At 55.6% G+C, this 20,625-nt stretch overlaps 2 pseudogenes; one reads left to right on the forward strand and one right to left on the reverse strand.

Annotated features, from left to right (window-relative positions):
• Window positions 1–3,172: 3,172 nt before the first annotated feature.
• On the reverse strand, window positions 3,173–6,239 carry LOC105480683 (sphingomyelin phosphodiesterase 4-like; annotated as a pseudogene).
• Window positions 6,240–9,217: 2,978 nt separating this feature from the next.
• LOC105480779 (sodium/hydrogen exchanger 3-like) lies at window positions 9,218–19,846 on the forward strand (annotated as a pseudogene).
• The last annotated feature ends 779 nt before the right edge of the window (window positions 19,847–20,625 follow it).

The following is a 20,625-nucleotide window of genomic DNA, read 5'->3' on the forward strand; positions in this document are numbered from 1 at the left end:
GTGTGTGCCTGTAGTCCTGGCTACTTGGGATGCTGAGGTGGGAGGATTGCTTGAGCCCAGAAGTTGGAGGCTGCAGTGAGCCATGATGGTGCATTGCACTCCAGCCTGGGCAACATAGCGAGAACTTGTCTCAGAAAAATACAAAGAGTCCTCTCTCATTTATGTTGGAAATGTCAGGGTTATTGGCCATTTAGGGGATCTAACTTGCTCTTGGATGTCCAAGAGGAAAGGTATCGATTTCTCCTGATTGCACAGGGCCTCTTCTGGTGGGTCACCTGCACGAGGTGACCAGAATCTGAGTCACCTCGGGTCATGCGGGTGCTGGTACATCCTAGAGACAGGATGTGTTGGTCATGGAAGAGAGTGGGCCACAAATGGGTTCCAGGGCAACAGCGTTGTCTGGTGCGAGGAGTGGGGTGTGGAGGTGCAGGGGGCAGGGGTGGTGTCCGGAGAGCCTGAAGCTGTGCTGCCAGAGGCTGCAGGCCAGGAGGTCTGAGAAGCATCTGGATTTGGCCTGTTCACAGCAGGGGAGTGTGGCCTAGTGGCAAAAAGTTGAGGGCATCCTAGGAGTTGAGGAGGTGGCAGCGGTTAGAATAAATCACTCTGGAGGCGTCCAGGGGTGGAGAGACAAGAACGTGCAAGAAATTCCTTCAGCCTGGCCTCCTCAGGACCCCGGCCACCAGCCTCCCTCCTAGATGTCCCCAGAGCTTCCTCCTCCTTGTGCCCCAGAACTGGTTCCTGAATTGCTCCAACCCCAGGCCTCCCCTGGAAGTCCCCCCCAGTGCCTCCCGGCTGGGACCCCTAACTGCATTTTGCTTCTGCTCTTGTGCCAGTAGTCCCCCGTTCTCTCCAGCGTCTGGTGCTCTCATGCCAGTAGTCCTCCTTTCTCTCCAGTGTCTGGGCCCCAACTACCAAGACCCTGCCTCCTCACTCAGCTTTGCTGTGCTTCGTTCTCTACTCAGTAGGTTGTGTCTGCCTCCACTCCTGGCCAGACACTGCCCTGGGGCTGAGTGCACAGTCCCCAGCCACTCGCGAGATCCTCAGAGCTTCTGGAAGCCATAGACACGGTAGCATATGCTTCAGGTTGTCAGGTTTTTTTTTTTTTTTTTTTTTTGGAGACAAGAGTCTTGCTCTGTCACCCAGGCTGGAGTGCAGTGACATGATCATGGCTCACTGCAGCCTTGACCTTCTGGGCCCAGGTGATCCTCCCACCCCACCTCAAGTAGCTGGGACCACATGTATGAGCCACCACCACACCTAGCTTCTTGAATCTTTTTTTTTTTTTTTTTGAGACAGAGTCTCACTCTGTCGTCCAGGCTGAAGTGCAGTGGCACGATCTTGGCTCACTGCAACCTCCGGCTCCCAGGTTCAAGCGATTCTCCTGCCTCAACCTCCCGAGTAGCTGGGATTACAGGTAGGTGGCACCACACCCAGCTAATTTTTATGTCTTTAGTAGAGATGAAGTTTCACCATGTTGGCCAGGCTGATCTCGAACTCCTGACCTCAGGTGATCTGCCCATCTTGGCCTCCCAAAGTGCTGGGATTATAGGTGTGAGCCACACGCCCAGCCAACTTTTTGAATCTTTTGTAGGGATGGGGTCTTGCTATATTGCCCAGGCTGGGCTTAAACTTCTTGGCTCAAGTGATCCTCCCTGCCTTGGTTTCCCAAAGTTCTGGGATTACAGGCCAATCTACTCAATGTTGATATTAAGTAGAAGGCAAAATTCACATGGCTCAGGCCCAGCAGGCTCAGGCTGGGTGTGGTGCCATCTACCTGTAATCCCAGCTACTCAGGAGGCTGAGGCAGAAGAATCGCTTGAACCCAGGAGCCGGAGGTTGCAGTGAGCCAAGATCATGCCACTGCACTCCAGCCTGAGCGACAGAGACTCTGTCTCAAAAAAAAAAAAAAAAGAAAAAAGAAAAAAAAAAAAGATTCAAGCAGGCCCTCAACCTTTCTGTCACAGGCACTTCAGTGTTAACATGCACCTTGGTTTTGCTGCTGCCATGTCTACTGTGCTCCTGGGCAAGGAAAGCAAAGGAAACCAGAGGGCCAGGCCCATGGACACTGGGGTGAGGGGCCAACCTGGGTGAGGGTGCCCAGCAGCTGTTTCTGCAGCCCCTGCGTGTTCAGGGACCCTGTGTGGGTGAACCGCCTGGATACTGAGCCTAGGCGGTGGAAAACTCAAAAACAAGGGCAGGTTTATTCAGATCCCTGGTGGAGTTACAAACTTGGTTTGGTTTTTGGTCACAGGCCCTAAAATGCCATTATTCTGAGTTTACATAAAAATACAAAGCACTGGCCGGGCGCAGTGGCTCACACTTTGGGAAGCTGAGGTGGGTGGCTCACATGAGGTCAGGAGTTTGAGACCAGCCTGACCAACATGGTGAAACCCCATCTGTACCAAAACTACAAAAATTAGCTGGGCATGGTGGCACATGCCTGTAATCCCAGCTACTCGGGAGGCTGAGGCAGGAGAATTGCTTGAACCTGGGAGGAGGAGCTTGCAGTGAGCCGAGATCGCGCCACTGCACTCCAGCCTGGGCGACAGAGCGAGACTCCGTCTCAAAAAACAAAACAAAACAAAAACCAAAATACAAATTACAACATTTAAATTTGAAAATCATTAAAAAGAACCCCACATCAAAAACAAAGGCTTGGTTTGAAAATCACCACTGAGGCCGGGTGCGATGGCTCATGCCTGTAATCCCAGCACTTTGGGAGGCTGAAGCAGGCGGATCACGAGGTTAGGAGATCGAGACCATCCTGGCTAACATGGGGAAAACCCATCTCTACTAAAAATATAAAAAATTAGTCGGGCATGGTGGCACGAGCCTGTAGTCCCAGTTGCTTAGGAGGCTGAGGCAGGAGAATCGCTTGAACCTGGGAGGTGGAGGATGCAGTGAGCCAAGATGGTGCCGCTGCACTCCAGCCTGGGTGACAGAGCAAGACTCCGTCTCAAAAAAAAAAAGAAAAAATCACCACTGAGATGCTGTTCTCCCTGGTGTGTCGTCTGTGGGGTGAATGAAGGTGTGAGAGATCCCATGGTGGCTTCTGTCAGTCAGTCTGTAGTTGTCATTATTTTGAATACTTAAGTATCATCAAACGGTTGCTGTGTCTTTGAGCACTTGATTTTATTGAAGCTACCTTCCCTCCCTTCTCAGTCCCGTTTCCCCCAGATGCCTCCACGACTGCAGGAATCCCCCTGCTCCCAACCAGGAGCCCAAAGATAACCGTGTTCCCACCTGGAGTGGCCTCCCATGTCCAATGCCATCAGGGCTGGTGCAGCTTCCCCAGCTTGGTCAGCAGCGTCCTGGCTGAGGAGTAGAGGACATAGCCCAGAGTAAACAGCAGTGCACAGGTGAGGGGCCCGACGCAGAACAGAGAAGCCACGAAGAAAGCCAGCAGCAGCCAGGGCAGTGTCAGGTAGCTGCCCAGAAAGCACAGGCTGAGCCTGGGGCCGCTGGCCAGCGTGGGCTCTGTGAGGCAGTAGCGACAGAAGCTGCCAAGGGAGTCATCTCAGGAACACAGAGCCGCCATCTGGTCTGCAAACTGAAGCGCAGACAGTGGCACGGGGGTATGGGGTGGTGGCACCACAGGCCTCAGGTGCACCCCACCCCCATAGGCCACCCTGGGACTGCACCCCAGGCAGGAGCACCCAGAACCCTCTCTGAAGAGGCCAGGCCGGCCCTCCTGCCCACTCACTCTGTTTGATGGCAGATGACAGCCGGAAGGGTGCTCGAACCAAGCTGGTAATCTCATAGCCCCAGAGGGGCAGCAGCTCCAGGTCCCCCCGATACTCAATTTCAAACCTTTGCAGCCTGTTGATCTAGAAACCCAGGTCGTAGGGTTGGGTCAGAAAACATGGCCCTGACCAGGCGCAGTGGCTCACGCCTATAATCCCAGCACTTTAGGAGGCCCAGACAGGTGAATCACGAGGTCTAGAGTTAGAGACCAGCCTGACGAATATGATGAAACCCTGTCTCTGTTAAAAATACAAAAATTGGCCAGGTGCCGTGGCTCACACCTGTAATCTCAGCACTTTGTGAGGCCGAGGAAGGTGGATCACGAGGTCAGGAGATGGAGACCATCCTGGCTAACACGGTGAAACGCTGTCTCTACTAAAAAATACAAAAAATTGGGCCGGGCGCAGTGGCTCAAGCCTGTAATCCCAGCACTTTGGGAGGCTGAGACGGGCAGATCACGAGGTCAGGAGATCAAGACCATCCTGGCTAACACGGTGAAACCCCGTCTCTACTAAAAAATACAAAAAACTAGCCAGGCGAGGTGGCGGGTGCCTGTAGTCCCAGCTACTCAGGAGGCTGAGGCAGGAGAATGGTGGGAACCCGGGAGGCGGAGCTTGCAGTGAGCTGAGATCCGGCCACAGCACTCCAGCCTGGGCAACAGAGCGAGACTCCGTCTCAAAAAAAAAAAAAAAAAAAAAAAAAAAAAAATTGGCTGGGCGTGGTGGCGGGTGCCTATAGTCCCAGCTACTCCAGAGGCAGGAGAATGGCGTGAACCCAGCAGGCTGAGCTTGCAGTGAGCCGAGATTGTGCCACTGCACTCCAGCCTGGGCGACAGAGCAAGACTCTGTCTCAAAAAAAAAAAAAAAAAAAAAAAAGCCAGGCACAGTGGCATGCACCTATAATCCCAGCTACTTACTCAAGAGGCTGAGGTGGGAAAATCGCTTGAACCCGGGAGGCGGAGGTTGCAGTGAGCTGAGATCTTGCCACTGCACTCCAGCCTGGGCGACAGAGGGAGACTTTATTTCAAAAAAAAGAAAGAAAAGAAAACATGGCCCCTGCACACAATTCAGAAGAGCCAAGCCATCTCTCCTCACAGCAGAGGAGGGAGCTGGGGACAGGTCAGGGCCCAGCCCATGCAACTCTGGGACTTGGGCCTCTCACCTGGTACTGGCCCAGGGACGTAGGGATGAGTCCATCCTCACCTGCAATGCAGTCGGAGCTGCTGCTTTCCATTCTCATCCTGGATGGTGTCCAAGGCAAGTGTGAACTGTGTGAGCTGCGCTTCACTGAGCTGCCAGAGAGAGAGAAGCGCCTCTGTCCTCAGTGTCAAGGTGAAGGAAGGGACCAGTCTTCACCCCACCAGCTTCTAACGGTCGCGACGAGGGCACCCAGACTCGGGGTGTGGGCCTGCCTCCCACAACACTGGGTTCATCTGCATGGGGCCTGGGACAGGTGCGTGGCAGACCACAGGCTAAGGGGGAGTGGACCCTTCGGGGAAGGGGACCCTAATGGCCGTGGGGTAGGCCCCATTGCTCATACCTGGAATATCTGGCACAGATACTCCAGGGCCTCCTCCAGGCACTCGTCTGTCTTCCGGACGCTGTCCTGCCCCATCTCGTCCAGGTCATTGGCTGAAGAGGAGCCGTTGGTGTCCGTGGGGCCAAAGCCCGGCCACAATAGGAAGGAGCAGCCGGCCGGACTCTCCACACACAGGTCTGAGATGGACTTGGCCATGTGCTTGGCCTGCGTGATGAGCTGAGTGAGGTGCAGGACCTGCAAGGGAGGCAAGAGCAGGTCACTGGCAGGAGAGGCCTGTGCTGCCACCAAGGCAGGCTGACTAGGGGCCCTAAGATGGATGCACAGCCAGATCACTGAGTGACGGGAGGAGCAGCTTCTGCTGGAGGACTTTTAAAGACTAAAGGATGATCTTCTAAATGTGAAATTTCCCAACACTGCCTTCGTTATCAGAAACAAATCAGACTTTACTGAAACAGGGGAAGGAGAAGTGCGTCAACTCTATGCCCAACCTCCCTCCTTCCAGCCAGAACACAGCACTTTCCTGCCTCTGCTCAGCCCCGTGGCTCCAGGGGCCCTGTGGATGGGCACCACCAACCCACTCACCAGGGTGTGGGCCTCAGGCCTGAACATCAGGGTGTACTTGCAGTCCTGGCCCTCCAGGCTGTAGACGTGGCTCTTCACCTTGAAGGAGGTATCAGTGACCACTGGTGGCCACGATGACAGGAAGCCGCTGGCGAATGTGCAGGCTGTGAAGAGTCGGTGCTGGCAGTGGGGGATGACGAGCTCCGGCTCCAGGAACAGCTGCTCAAACTGGAAGGCAGGAGACAAACCTAGCGCCCACTTCCGGAGGCACAGAGTACCTGGTTACTGCCCACAGGTTTTCAGGATGCCTCCGAGGTATCTGGGGAGCCATGACCCAGGGGTGTCCTCCTGAGGCCCTGCCTGGCAGTGTCTCCCATTTAGTAGGTGGCTGACATGGGGAGGGCAAATGAGGGAGCTGGTGGCTCACAGAGCCCCCAGCAGTATCTACAGGAGGGCAAACACCGGGAGGAGCAACAGAAGCCAATGTCCAACCCAGCCAAGACAAACGCACGCCAGAGACCAAGACAGCCTCCCAAGGCTGCTGCCACGAGTTGCCAGGGAGAAATTGTGGTGCCATGGGGCGGCAGCTTGGTCTGTGCAGCCCCCTCTGTGGGTATACCTCCACCCAGTGCCTGGTGCCTGCCAGCCGGTCCCAGCCTTAACTGCACAGATGTGTCCCAGGAGTCTCCACAGCAACCTTTGCCGAGGCCCACTCTGGACACATGGGTCCCTCTTGAAGAGGTGTCACCCACCAGCTAAGGGCCTGGTTCTGGTCTGGCTGGGTCGGGGTCTGCCAGGCTGGCCTGGGCCGAGGACTTACCGTTCTGGATCATCTTGGCTAGGTTGGACTGGGCAAACACTCTGGCCATTCAGAACACCATGAGCACGTGCTTGGGGCTGACCAGGTCTGTGTGGAGCACGTGGTTCAGGAAGCCCACGAACAGCTTGGTGTACATCAGCAGGTTCTCCTGGACAAAGGGCACCCTGGGGACCGAGGTGGCAGGTTGGGGCCAGCCTTCCCAGTGGAGGTGGAGGTGGGGGCTGCGCCCGTCCATGCCCCTAATACCCCTGTTTGTTCCCAGGCTTTCAGACTCTCCCTGGCCAAGGTGACAAAGTGTCATGGATGACAGCTCAGAGGACTGTTGGCAGGCAGGGAGGGCAGGACACAGGCAGGTGAGACCCAGGCCCTCTGAGGATGCTGAATCCTTAGCAGGGCTGAGGCCCCTTTCCAAGAGGACTGAAGCCACCATGGCAGAGGCTGGCCCAGAGCCTGAGGGGGCTGAGGGAGGATCCCCCAGAGGGTCCAAAGGGGAAGGCCTCGGGCAAGGAAGGGAGAGGTCAGTGGCTATGCCAGGTGCCACGGACGCCTGGGAGGTCTGCTGTGAGGATGAAGCAGGAGATAAGGGGAAGGCAGCCACTGGTTTGCTCTGTGCTGGTAAGGAAGGGTCAAGGCACAGTTTGCAGGTCACTATGAAAATCTGTCTGGGCCAGAAGGGAGAGGGGACAGGTCATCCACTGCTTCCATGAGAAACCCATTCTAGGACCTGCACAGTTGAGCCTAGGAAGGGCTGGTCTGTGCGCCACTCAGCAGGGGCTGGGAGAGGAGCCCAGGAGGCCGCCAGAGCCAGGGCCAGGCTGACCCCAGCATAGGCCGCTGTCCTGGCCTCCACCCACTGGAGCAACATCTGCCCAGGGGAGCCAGTGGCATGGCTGTGAGGAGAGGGGGCCAGGGCTTACCGTTTCTCAGGCACACCAGGGCTGGGAGTCGCTGCTGGGAGCCTGCTTGTCAGCCGCACATCGCCACGGCTGCAGGTAGCTCAGCCACACCTCCAGGACCTGTCGGGGAGGTGTGTGCTGAAGGCCCAGTGGCTGGGGCCAAATCCTCCCGTGGTCTGGAGGCCAGGTCCCCAGGCGGCAGCTACACTGACTCTTCCCACATCCCCCAGAGGGCGCAGGAGAGACACGCACAGCCCTGTGAGGTTTGGCGCTCTCACTGTCGCTTCAGAAGCCAGGGTCATGGGCGGGCTTTTCCCAGCCCACAGGACCCAGTGCTCCCTGGTTGTGTAAGAGTAGAAACCCGTTTGACACCAGACAGATGGCACGGGGCAGGGCTTTGCTGTACCTGAGGGTTGGCTTTGGAAACTGAAACAGAAAGAACAATGTGACCTCCAAGGCCCCTCCTCTCCAAGGTCTCTGTGACAACATTTGTTCTCCTCCTTCATCCACCCCAGGGGACCTCCCTCACTGGGGCACACAGAGGACTCAAGCCCGCATGAGATGGAGCCGACACTCCTAGCTCCGAACAATGGGTCCAGGGGCCAGTGGCCAAAGTAATGCTGCAGAACAGGTAGAGTTTCTGCTGGACGAACCTCGGGACAGCGGCCTGCAGGGGAGGGGAGGGTCCCACTGCTTGCACAGTAAGGTGGCCCTGCCTGGGGCTCCCATTAGCAAGGGTTGGCTCTGCCAGGAGAGCACTGGGCACCTCTGAGAGGTAAGAGCTTGTTTCAGCCCCATTTTTCAGAGGAAGAAACCAAGGTTAGGGAACATCCCAAGGACACACCCAGCATGCAGGCGGCCAAGCCATTGCATCCCCTGCACACAGCTTACCTCAGCCCCACACAAAACAGCCCACTCTGCCAGCCCCAGTGGGCCTGGGAGTCAGGACCACCCCAGCCCTTCTCCTGACAGGGGTGGGGAGGAGCAAGTGACGGCAGCGTGATGGGGCCTCTTTGGCCAGTCTGGAGAGAGAGGCTCTGGGAGCCAGAGACCAGCCGGCAGCCCCACCAGGCTAGCTGAGAAGGCACCTGTGTCAACCTCCAGAGGCCTCACAGTGAGCAGGGAAGGATTCCCCTCACCCTGCCCCCCATGCCCTGGGGAGAGGTCACTGTGGGCAACACCAGAGCGGGGGAAAGAGGACGAGACACTGAACGCCTCCAGGGGGCTGCTGGTATGGGAGTGGCCAAAAGGTGAGGTCTGCTCTGGCTTCAGGCTGTTGGCAAAGGTGTGCAGGTGCTTCAGTGGCAGGCGCACCACCATTATGTGCTCCTTGGTGGGCATGAACGATTCCTCGGTGGAGGAGGAGGGGTCAGGGCCTGGGAAGGGCTGCAGCACGTGGCCTCCAGGTCTGACCACATCCTGCCCTGGGGCAGTTGATCTGCCTCCACACAGGAGGCACGAGCCAGGCAAAGAGTGGGGCCACCACTGTGCCTGGCACCCAGTGGATGTGCCTTGCACTGCTTGGTCTGAACTGCGGCCAGCTTGTGGTAGGGAAGTGCTTGGCCCAGCGCCCGCACAGCCCACCTGAAGAGGACTCGCTGAGACAGACACATCTGCTTCTGCATCGCTGCATACCCGCAGTGGGTGGCACAGGGCCATGGCCCGCCACATTGTGCCCTTGGCCATTGCTGCCTATCTTGATCCTCAGGGCAGGAGGAGGCGGGTGTCACCCCCAAGCTCTGGGTCCAGGGTCTCCCAGGTAAGATGGCTGAGGCCAGGAATTCCAGATTAGCTTGGGCAACATAGGGAGGCTCTGTCTCTACAAAACTTAAAAAGTTAGCTGGGCATGGTGGTGTGTGCCTGTAGTTCTAATTACTCAAGAGGCTAGGGTGGGAGGATCACTTGAGCCCAGGAGTTCTTGGCACAGTGAGCTAGGATCGTGCCACTGCACTCTAGCCTGGGTGACAGAGTAGTACCTTCACTTTCCTCCCCAATTCCTTCCAACTGCTCCTCATTCTGGACAAAGCCAGGTAAGGGCTCAGCCCAGGAGAAGCCCTGGATATCAATTCCTCTGTTGCCCACAGACTTGTGGTCAGGAAAACCCCAAGACAAGAACACAGTCAAGCTAACAGGCCAAGCTTTAGATTTACAATGTACAAGCAGGATCCTGGAGACCTACACCCGTGAGGAAAGCCTTTTTGCTGGCCGTGGGCTTTCTCTGGTTGCTCAGCATTGGGAGGGCAGGTGGGAGCATCAAGAGTGGATGAGGACAGGGGAACGGGGCACTGAGTCCGAGTGGACATGCTCACCTCTCCATGCTTACCCCCAGCCCTTTGGGCCTCAACCCATCTGTGATGCTGAGGCTGGTGCAGGGCCCGGCCTCTGGGTATATCCTGGGATGCTGCAGACCCCGCATGGACCACTGCTCACATCATTGCCCACTCAAGTCTCCCCGTCAGGAAAATGTCCCCACAGGTCCAGGTGACACACCCCACAGATCAGTGATTGAGGCTGAGAATGGAGCTATAGGGTGGGAGGTATTTTCTTTTTTTTTTTTTTTTTTTTTTTTTTTTGAGACAGAGTCTCACTCTGTCACCCAGGCTGGAGTGCAACAGCATGATGTCGGTTCACTGCAACCTCTGCCTCCTGGGCTCAAGGGATCCTCCCACTTCAGCCTCCCGAGTAGCTGAGACCACAGGCACACACCACCACACCCAGCTGATTTTTCTTTTCTTTTCTTTTTTTGTAGAGGCAGGGGTCTTGCCATGTTTCCCAGGCTGGTCTCAAACTCCTGAGCTCAAGCAGTCTGCATGCCTTGGCCTCCCAAAGTTCTGGGATTACAAGTTTGAGCCACTGTGCCCGGCTATTTTCTTCTATCTAGCTGTATCTTTAAGTCTTTGGGCAATGAATTTGCATTGCCTTGGAAGGAAGGAGAAAACCAGTCCCTATACTACCTGACTAGAAGGGCACCAGCGGGTGGGAAGTCAGACCAGCGTCCTTCTCCTCCAGTCTCACCCCGGCCCTCCCTCCCATCCTGGCCTGGGATCCTGAGCCATGACATGCTCCCTCAACTCACGGGAGGGGACGGCATCCACATGGGAACTGGAAACCTGCCTTCCCTGCGGGTGCACTTACCCAGCCTCACCTGGTCCTTCCAGAGGGTCTGGAGGGGCTGGTGTCGGGCCCTGTCCCTGGCAGTCACATGAAAGCCTCAGGCTATTTTCCCACAGGTTTGCGGAGCCACAGATTTCTCTCAGCTCTGCACCCCTCCTGGGCCACAGTCCCACGTGGAGTCCCTGGCCACAGTCGTACCTGCTTGCTTCTTAAAGATGTGTCCCCAAAGCCCCACATTTCCCACTGGGCCCAGCCTCACAACACCTCAGCTCACCCCTCCAGGACCTCCCTGGTCACCCCGACTGCCATGGGGGTTACTAGATGCTTCCTGGACACTGCCCTCCCTCCCTGACCCAAGTCTTCTCCAGTGGCTTCCGCAGAACAGGGATGCCACCACATGCTGTGGTTGCCACTCATCCCACCGGCACTCAGGCCCCCCATGTTTATCCATCCTGTGCTCAAATTCCCATTCAATCACGTGTGCTCCTTCGCAGGGTGAACGGGGAAGGCCCCTGGCTGTGGGCACGGCTCATCCCCCGGGGTTCTCACAGACTCACTAACTCTGTCGTCTCCGAAATCCCCCATAGGCCTGAACTCTGCTTCACTGACCTCAAATCCATCCATACACTTGTCATTTGTGCCTAGGCAGACCATGACCTCTATGAGGTCGCTACCTATTCTCATCCCCCTCTGGAGGTGTCTACGAGTGGCCGAGGCTCCCTAGGTGAAGGCGGGGCCCAGGCCGGGCCATCAAGGACTGACAGCCTCTGTGGGCTATAGGGCCAAGCTCCAGGTCCTCGCCAACCCCCTGCCTCACACAGAGTCTCACAGAACCTCCAGCGTGGGTGACAGTTCTGAACAGGGCAGCACCCACATTACTGCAAGTCCCAGGCCTCTGTGTCTTCAGCTCCTTCCTGAGCACCAGGCCCTGCAGAGTGGGGGTGAACTGGGCCACTGCAGAGGCCTCACGACTCCAGCTCTTCAAACCAGGGCCAAGCAAGGAGTCTCAACACCAGAGACCTTGGGACTCCTCCACTGGTGGGGAGCTGGCCAGTCCGGGCCACGTGCCTTGTTCTGCCACACAGCCACACCCCACCCCCACAAACCGGGCCAGTCTGCAAAGCCAAGGGCCAGGCCAGGCTGGAGGCTGATCTCTGCCTCCCGCAACACAGGGGCTTCGCTCTGCCTGAAAGTAGCTTCTGTTACCCGCGGCTGAGCCCAGCCAGCCCCTTGCTTTGCCAGGCACGGACACGCACTCTGGGCAGGGGAAGGGAATCAAGGAGCGCAGCATGTACTTGGTAGGTGTGGAGGGCCTGGAGGCTGGGCTGCAGGGGGCTGTGGTGGGCACTGGAGACAGAGTCGGTAGTGCAGAACCTCCACCTGAGACGGTGAACAGAGAGAAGCCGGAACAGGCAGAAGAGGAGAGCATGAGAGGACAGGGTGGGGAAGGGGAAACACGGGACCGGACATAGGAGGGGGAAGTGGAGAAAGCAAGCAATGAGAACGAGCCCAGAAGTGAGGAGAAAAACGACAACAAAAGCGTGGTCAGTGACCATCCAAACAATTGCAGTCCCAGCAGCCGCGGCCAGCGCAGCACCCTCCTCGGCAGCCAGGCCAGGGCTGTGGCGGCACTCTCCTCAGCCTTGGAGGCTGGGGGTGGATAGACCCTCCAGCTCACCGGGGTGGCCTCTCAGTGTCGCTGAGGCCTAAAGGCCTCACTAGCTCATTGGAAGGGCCCAACTCACCGCCCTTCCAGATAGGACCCGCTCTCCCCAGTGACTCTGAGGCCACACTGTGTGTGCCATGTGCACACCACAGCCCTTCAAGTGCTCAGGGTCTTCTCTGGGACATGCTGTCAGCCACCAAGGCCTCAAGATCCCAAGGCCCAGAAAAGAAACTGTCAAAGCATGTTCCAGGAGAGGGACTCTGCCCAGAGAAGACACATATGTAATTGACTGGATTTCCCTGGGTTGTTTTGAGAAATTTATCAAATTTGCATATGACATGATCAATTCCTATGTGTCTAAAACCCAAGCAATGTCCCCTCCCTGAGTGGATCTCTCTGAGAGCTGAGGATGACGACAGGTCCCCAAGGGTAGCACAGGAGCACAGGCTCAGGCCCCCAGGTCCTGCCCTCCACACCCCCAAGTCTGGAGGTCAGCCGAGGTGGTGTGTGCATCAGCTCTGACTCTAGGAGGCAGCCTCTCCTAATGCACCAGGAACTCCCACCCTCCAGATATGGAGGGCTCCCAAGGGCAGGAGCCCCCGAGGACCTGGCCACAGCCACACAGACTCAGAGGCAGCAGGAAACAAGCTAAGCTGGCCCCCAGCCAGGACCCTCCAATCTACCGCCCCGCAGCACTGCAGCATCCAAAGCACCCCTTCAGCCCAGCACAGCCAGAGCTGGCCTGGCGCATATCCTACCTCATGAGCGCCATGCCTCCTGCCCAAGCAGCACGGCCACTGGGCTCCACACAGGAGAGATCAGGACACACCTGCTAGATGCCACAGCACGCAGAGCAGAGCGGGAAGGAGCAGGGCAGGAAGGTGTCGCCTTCACAGCCTTCCTCTATGCCAGACCTGGGGCTCAGGCAGGAATCAGACACAGTTCTCCAGTGTGTCTCTGTCCTTGCTTAAAGGAACACAGTGGCCTGTGGGGCCGTTGGCCATCTTTACGGCCCACAGGGCCACCAGGGAGCAAGCACGCACCTTGGATTCAACTAGTGAGAGCAGGGCAACCCCGGGAGCCTCACTTCCTGCATCTGGAAATAAGGGCTAGCAGGGACGGGCAGGGATTTCTGTATGGCAGGTGCAGCATAGGCCTGGGCAAGCGGCAAGGGGCCTTGGGGGACACGGACCTCCACAGCTGCCTTTCTCTGACTCCTACCCACTCAGTTTTCTCACATTTTGTTTTTTGTCTCAACTGGAAGAGGCAAAAAGTGGAGCATCTCTGGGCACTTCGTCCCACCACTGCAAGTCATTCTGAGCAGGGCTCACCCGACCCAAGGTCTGGCCAAGAGGAAGTGAACATTGGGAAGAAGGGAAAGGCACCTCCTGCCCTCTGCAGGGACAACCCCCTGCCAGTTCCCTTGGCCCGTGAGGACACAGAATCCTCACAGGCAACAGCCCAGAAGAGCCTTTCTGGCTGGCCCTTGATAGTAGGTGTATTTCCACTCACTCAGTAGGCAGAACCAGCAGACAAGAAGGTGACACAGTGCAGCGGCCCCTGCCCCTGCCAGGTCAAGCCACATGCAAGAGCGCTGAGCAAGCGCCCTAGGGCCCCAGGGAGAAGCGGGGCCCTGGGAACAAACCAGGCCCCCAGGCACCACACACGCAGCAAGTCTGCTCTGGAAGCAGGAAGGGCACTGCAGGCTCTGTGACTCAGGAGGCCCAAGATGGGGTCCCCAGCTTTTCCTCGTTCTCCTTCCAGGTGATGCCGAGGGTGAGGATTTGGGGGAACCTATGCTCTGAGAGATCCTTCACATGGCAAAGCATGGGGCCACAGAACTGGCTGCAGAGACTGTGGCAGAGGCAGGCCCACAGCTTTTCCCCAGAACCAAAGAAAAAGTGACAGGAGGCTCTTCTGTAGTTTAACTCCATCACCCACAGGTCCTTCATTCTGGAGAAAGCCCTCAAGAATTTTGTCAGCAACAAAGCCAAAGTCTCCCAAGCACACTGATGCACAGACGCCATGGGCACCAGACTACAGGTTGTGTGCCTAGGGCACACTGCCCAGAGAGGGAGCGGGGAGAGGCGAGGCGGAAGGGGAGGAAGCAGGCCAGGCTGCATGTAGGAGGGCGCCAGGCCCCCACACACCATGAGTACAGCTGCTTGCTCATGCTCTGGAGGAGGTGGGGGAGTGGGGGGCGGACAGGAGGCTAACTATGGTGCCACTATGCTGGGCATGGGTCTGCCCCGGGCCATCACTTCATGGCAAAACACAAAGGCACTGCTGATGGTGGAGGAGACACCACTATTGTTTAATTGTTCAGTTTCTTTTTTTTATTAAAAGAGATGGGGGTGCTGGGCACGGTGGCTCACGCCTGTAATCCCAGCACTTTGGGAGGCTGAGGCAGGTGCATCATGAAGTCAGAAGTTCAAGACCAGCCTGGCCAAGATGGAGAAGCCCAACTCTACTAAAAATACAAAAATTAGCCAGGTGCGGTGGCGGGTGCCTGTAACCCTAGCTACTCGGGAGGCTGAGGCAGCAGAATCGCTTGAACCTGGGGGACAGAGGTTGCAGTGAGCCGAGATCACATCATTGCACTCCAGCCTGGGCGACAGAACGACACTGTTTAAAAAAAGAGAGAGAGAGACAGGGTCTCACTATATTGGCGAGGCTGGTCTCAAACTCCTGGCCTCAAGCAATCTTTCCCACCTCGGCCTCCCAAAGTGCTAGGATTACAGGAGTGAGTTCCCACGCCTCGTCCGGTTCAGATTCGGTTTTGCAAGATTCTGGAGATTGGATGCACAACAACGTGAATGTATTTAACACTACTGACTGTACACTTGGAAATGGTTAAGACAGTACATTTTATGTTATGTATATTCTACAATTACAATTTTTTTCTTAATTAAAAAAACAAGAAGCATTAATGCTTTGGTCCAGGAAACAGCAGAACCTTCCAGTTCTGTCCTGTAAGCCTGTGTCATGGTCTCCTGTCCTCATGGCCAGCACATCCCACTGTCCACACAGCCAAGAGCTGTCTGGGTATCATGGTCCCCTCTGTGAACAGGGGCAATGGTTCCTACCATTCTAGCACCTGAGGCTGCTGTGAAATGGTTTGGAGGCTTCAAAAAGCACAGCACTCCACATACTAGGAGTTATGTCTGAGGTCAGAGACAGAATCCTGTCTTATCTACATACCAGGCATCAACAGCAAGGCTGTGGCTACCAGATCAGTCCTAGGATCCAGTATCAGAAGCAGCACCTGCCAGATCTCTCCAAGGTGTGCTCAGAAGACACAGCCAGGACTCAGGGAGCGAGCCAGCCCACACCATTGTGAGAGGCTGGAGCCTCCTGGGAAAACAAAAGATTCTGTCACCTACTATTTGGATCCCCTGAATCAACAGAAGGCCTGTGGAGGCTGCACAAACCCCTCACCATTCCATGTCACAAAAGTGCTACTGGGGCAGTGCTGAATATCCACATGATGGTAATCATAGGAAACATCTCCAACACCACGAGAGAGGGACACCGAGAGACTCTGCAATGATCATATCACCATGAGCAAAATGAAACAACTCCGACGGAGGGGGGTCCTGGGATGAAAAACACCATCCATGGCATGTAAGTTAGGTGGGTAGGCAGATTTATTTTCATGTTTTCTAAATGTCATTGCAGAAAAATACCAACAATTTAGAATCAGCCCCAGGCTGAGGGGCCACCTCTGGGACTCTGCCCCACATGGTGGAAGGTGGCTGAATAGTTTCTTTTGAAACAGAAGCTGAGACCAGCTCAGCTCTCACCTGGAGCAGAGTTTCTGACCTCCAGACCTCCTGGGAGGCAGGGTCTGCACTCACAGACGTCTGATGAGAGACGTGTCGCTTCAGGAGGCTAGTGTGTGGAGGCTGTAGGAAGCAAAGGACATGGCTGGTGTCCTGAGGGAGATATGGAAACAGGCCCAAGTTAGGGGCTCCCACTGGCCAAGCCAGAGGCAGTCTGGACATCAAAATCAATGACAGCAGGGACGTATCACAACTTGTTCAATTGCACAATGTGCAAACTTCACCGCCGCCCCCGATCCACACGGATATACCTGAATAAACAAACATCAAAGAGAAAAGTCTTCCCTACCACAGAATGACCACTGACCCAGTAATCAATACAGGAAGAATGAAGTTAGAGAACCACCACTTGGCAACTGCCCTATTAATAGGTTATTTGGTCAAGAATTAAGTGAGGCCAGGCATGGAACCTGCATGAGGCCAGGTGTGAGACGCCTGAAATCTCAGCACTTTGGGAAACCAAGACAGAAGGATCTCTTGAGGCCAGGCATTTGAGACCAGCCTGGGCAACACAGTGACGCCCCCATCTCTACAAAAACATTAAAACATGAAATAGCTGGGCATGGTGGGGTGTGCCTATGGTCCTAGCTACTTAGAAGGCTGAGGTTGGAGAATGGCTCCCTCCTTGGGCCTGGGAGTTGAGGCTACAGTGACCTATGATGGCGGCACCATCTGCACTCCAGCCTGGGGTGACAGAGCGAGACTCTGTTTCTAAAAAAATAAGATGTCCAGCCTGGGCAGCATGGCAAAGCCCTGTCTCTACAAAAAAAAAAAAAAAAAGTATTCAGGTGTGGTGGTGCACCCCTATAGTCCCAGATACTTGGGGAGGCTGAGGCAGGAGGGTCACTTGAGCCTAGGAGATTGAGGCTGTCATGAGCCTAGATCATGCCACTGCACTTCAGTCTTGAGTGAGAGAACAAGATCGTGTCTTTTTTTTTTTTTTTTTTTTTGAGACGGAGTCTCACTCTGTTGCCCAGGCTGCCAGGCTGGAGTGCAGTGGCGCAATCTCGGCTCACTGCAAGCTCCGCTTCCCGGGTTCATGCCATTCTCCTGCCTCAGCTTCCCGAGTAGCTGGGACTACAGGCGCCCGCCACCACGCGTGGCTATTTTTTTTTTTTTTTAATATTTTTAGTAGAGACGGGGTTTCACCTTGTAAGCCAGGATGGTCTCAAACTCCTGACCCCGTGATCCGTCTGCCTCAGCCTCCCAAAGTGCTGGGATTACAGGCATGAGCCACGGCGCCCGGCCCCAACAAAACTTTATTTGCAAAAACGAGTGGAGCACCACATCTGGCTCATGGGTGGTAGTTTGTTGTCCCTTTCTCTTGATGGAACAGAAAACAATGTGGGAAAATGAGGGCACTGATGACTTTAAGTCAAAAGTGATACAGAAGAACTTTGAACTAAAAAAAAGTTTTAAGAATATCTTACTTTGATGATATTTTATCTGTGTGTACTTATAAAAGTGACATCTGATTAAAAAACAAAACAAGGGGACTGCCATCAGCAACAGCCCCAAAGCCCCGTGGGCTCCTTGCTGGGTTGTGAGTTCAGCAGCCCCAGCGGGGTGCATCGGTCAAGCACAGCTGGGACTCCCCACAACATGTGTGTCCCAGGCTGGCATTGAGACACAGCAGTGATGTTGCTGCGGGGGGCTGCCGATGGCACTGGTGCTGGTGCTGGGGTGGCTGCTATGGGTGAGGGGGTGTCAAGGAGGACCACAGTAGTGTGCATGATGTGAGCCAGAGCTCCCAGGTGGTCGCCTTTGAACGGGCCAATGTCCAAGACCTGTATATGATTGTGCTCTGCATCCTTGAGGCCAACCTGGCCAGGACTGGTTCTACCTGTCCCACAAGGTCACCAGCGTGGTCCCTGAGAGCGCCCTGCTCATCATCCTGGGCCTGGTGCCGGGCAGCCCATCTGGGTGGCCAAACACATAGCATCCTTCATGCTGATGTCCCCCATCATGTTAGACACCAGCTACTTCATCCCCAACAGGCTCTTCTTTGGAAACCTGGGCACCATCCTGCTGTACAAGGTCATCAGCACCATGTGGAATACAGCCACCACCATCCTGTCCCTCTATGGCATCTCCCTTAGCAAGCTCATGGGCAACCTGCAGATAGGACTGCTGGACTGCCTCCTGTTCAGCAGCCTGATCACCACTGTTGACCCGGCAGCTGTCCTGGTTGCATTTGAGGAGGTTCATGTCAATGAGGTCATGTTCACCATCATCTTCAGGGAGTAGCTACTGAATGACTCTATCATTGTGTTTCTGTACAATATGTTTCAATCTTTTGTGACACTGGGTGGTGACAACGTGACCAGCATGGACTCTATGGAAGGTGTAGTCTGTGGTGAGCCTGGGGGACCCGCTGATGGGGGTGGTCTTTGCCTTTCCGCTGTCACTGGTGACCCACCTCACCAAGCACGTGCACATCATTGAGCCTGGCTTCATGTTCGTCATCTCCTACCTGTCCATCCTGATGTCTGAGAAGCTGTTGCTGGAGGCCATCCTGGCCATCATCTTCTGTGGCATCTGCTGCCATAAGTATGTGAAGGCCAACATCTAGGAGCAGTTGGCCACCACCATGTGCTACACCATTAAGATGCTGGCCAGTGGCACCAATCCCATCTTCATGTCCCTGGGCATCTTAGCCATGCACCTGCTCATTTGGATGTGGAACAGGGCCTTTCTCCTCCTGCACTGCCCTTCACCTTCATGTGCCGACGCCATCAGTGTCATCCAGTCCTGGCTCCTGGACTGCTATTGGACGGTGCGGCTGGAGATCATAGACCAGGTGGTCATGTCCTATGGAGGCCTGCATGGGGCCATGGCCTTCATCCTGGTCATGCTTCTGAATGGAAACAAGGTCAAGGAAAATAACCTGTTTGTCGGCACCACCGTCATCATCTTCAGGGTCATCTTCTGGGGTCTGACCATCAAGCCCCTGGTGCAGTGGCTGAAGGTGAAGAGGAGTGAACATCGGGAGCCCATGCTCCATGAGAAGCTGCACTGCCACGCCTTCGACCACATCCTCTTGGCCATCAAGGACATATCCAGGCATATCAGGCACAATTATCTCAGAGAGATGTGGTCCCACTTTGACAAGAATTTCCTCAGCGGACTCCTCATGAGAAGGCTGGCCCAGAAGTCTCCAGATGGGATCCTCAATGTCTTCCACAAGCTGAACCTGAAGGATGCCATCAGCTAAGTGACCAAGGGAGAGTGCCTGAGGTCCCTGGCCTTCATCAGCTCCCCAAGTGCTAATAATGTGGTAAACGTGGACTTCACACCACGATCGTCCACTATGGTGGCCTCTGTCTCCTACCTCCTGAGGGAGAACATCAGCGCCGTCTGTCTGGACATTCAGTCCCTGGGGCGGCATGGCAGAGCATCTGGTACGGGGAGCACACGGTCATGCACCACATGCTGCAGCAGTACCTGTGCAAGCCGGGGAAGGAGTACATGCATCGCTACAGCCACACCAGCTGAGGACAAGAAGCAGGACTGGGATATCTTCCACAGGTCCATGAGGAAGTGCTTGGAATCCTTCAAGTAGACCAAGCTCGGGATCACCCAGAACAAGAAGGCAGCCAAGCTGTACAAGCCAAAACACGACCAGAAGTGGGGAACTCCCAAAGCTCTGCGCCCACTCCAGTAGAGCCGCACTAATGCCAACCCAGGCCAGGGCCCGGGCCTCAGCGGCCATCCTGTGCTGCTGAACAAAATGAATTTGCAAAAGTGATACCCTAGACAAGGCTCCAGGCCCCTCCCAGCCCAGCGCTTCTCCCCGGGGACGGTGGGGTGCGTCCGCAGTGCCAGGACTCCGGGCATGACCCTAGAGTGGATGCAGGCCCAGCAAGTAGCCCAGGCTTAAGTGCTATTTTCAGGTCCTTAGCAGTTTGTTGAACTGCTGGGTCACCTCGTGGGCTGCAGGTAAACTTGCAGCCTAGCAAGTTTGCTCAGCACTTGTGGGTTTAGACTCCTTGAACCAGCATCTGCCCCCTTTCCCTCCCAGTTTCCATCCTGCCCTCGCCAGCTCTGGAGGTGGCAGCTCTGGGTGGCTGCCATGCAAATGCCTCTTCTGGATCTGGTAGCTAAAGCGGGGATGGAGGGATGAGGCCTGAAGTGACCTTGAGGTCATTTAAATTTTCTAAATTAGACAAAACAATTTTTTAAAAAACCCATATTCCCATGCCTTTTTTTTTTTTTTTTTTTTTTTTTGAGACAGAGTCTTGCTCTGTCGCCCAGGCTGGAGTGCAGTGGCTGGATCTCAGCTCACTGCAAGCTCTGCCTCCTGGGTCTACGCCATTCTCCTGCCTCAGCCTCCCGAGTAGCTGGGACTACAGGCGCCTGCCACCTCGCCCGGCTAGTTTTTTTGTTTTGTTTTGTTTTGTTTTTTTTTTGAGACGGAGTCTCGCTCTGTCGCCCAGGCTGGGG

The sequence above is a fragment of the Macaca nemestrina genome, chromosome 15, assembly GCF_043159975.1.
Source record: "Macaca nemestrina isolate mMacNem1 chromosome 15, mMacNem.hap1, whole genome shotgun sequence".
Taxonomy (NCBI): domain Eukaryota; kingdom Metazoa; phylum Chordata; class Mammalia; order Primates; family Cercopithecidae; genus Macaca; species Macaca nemestrina.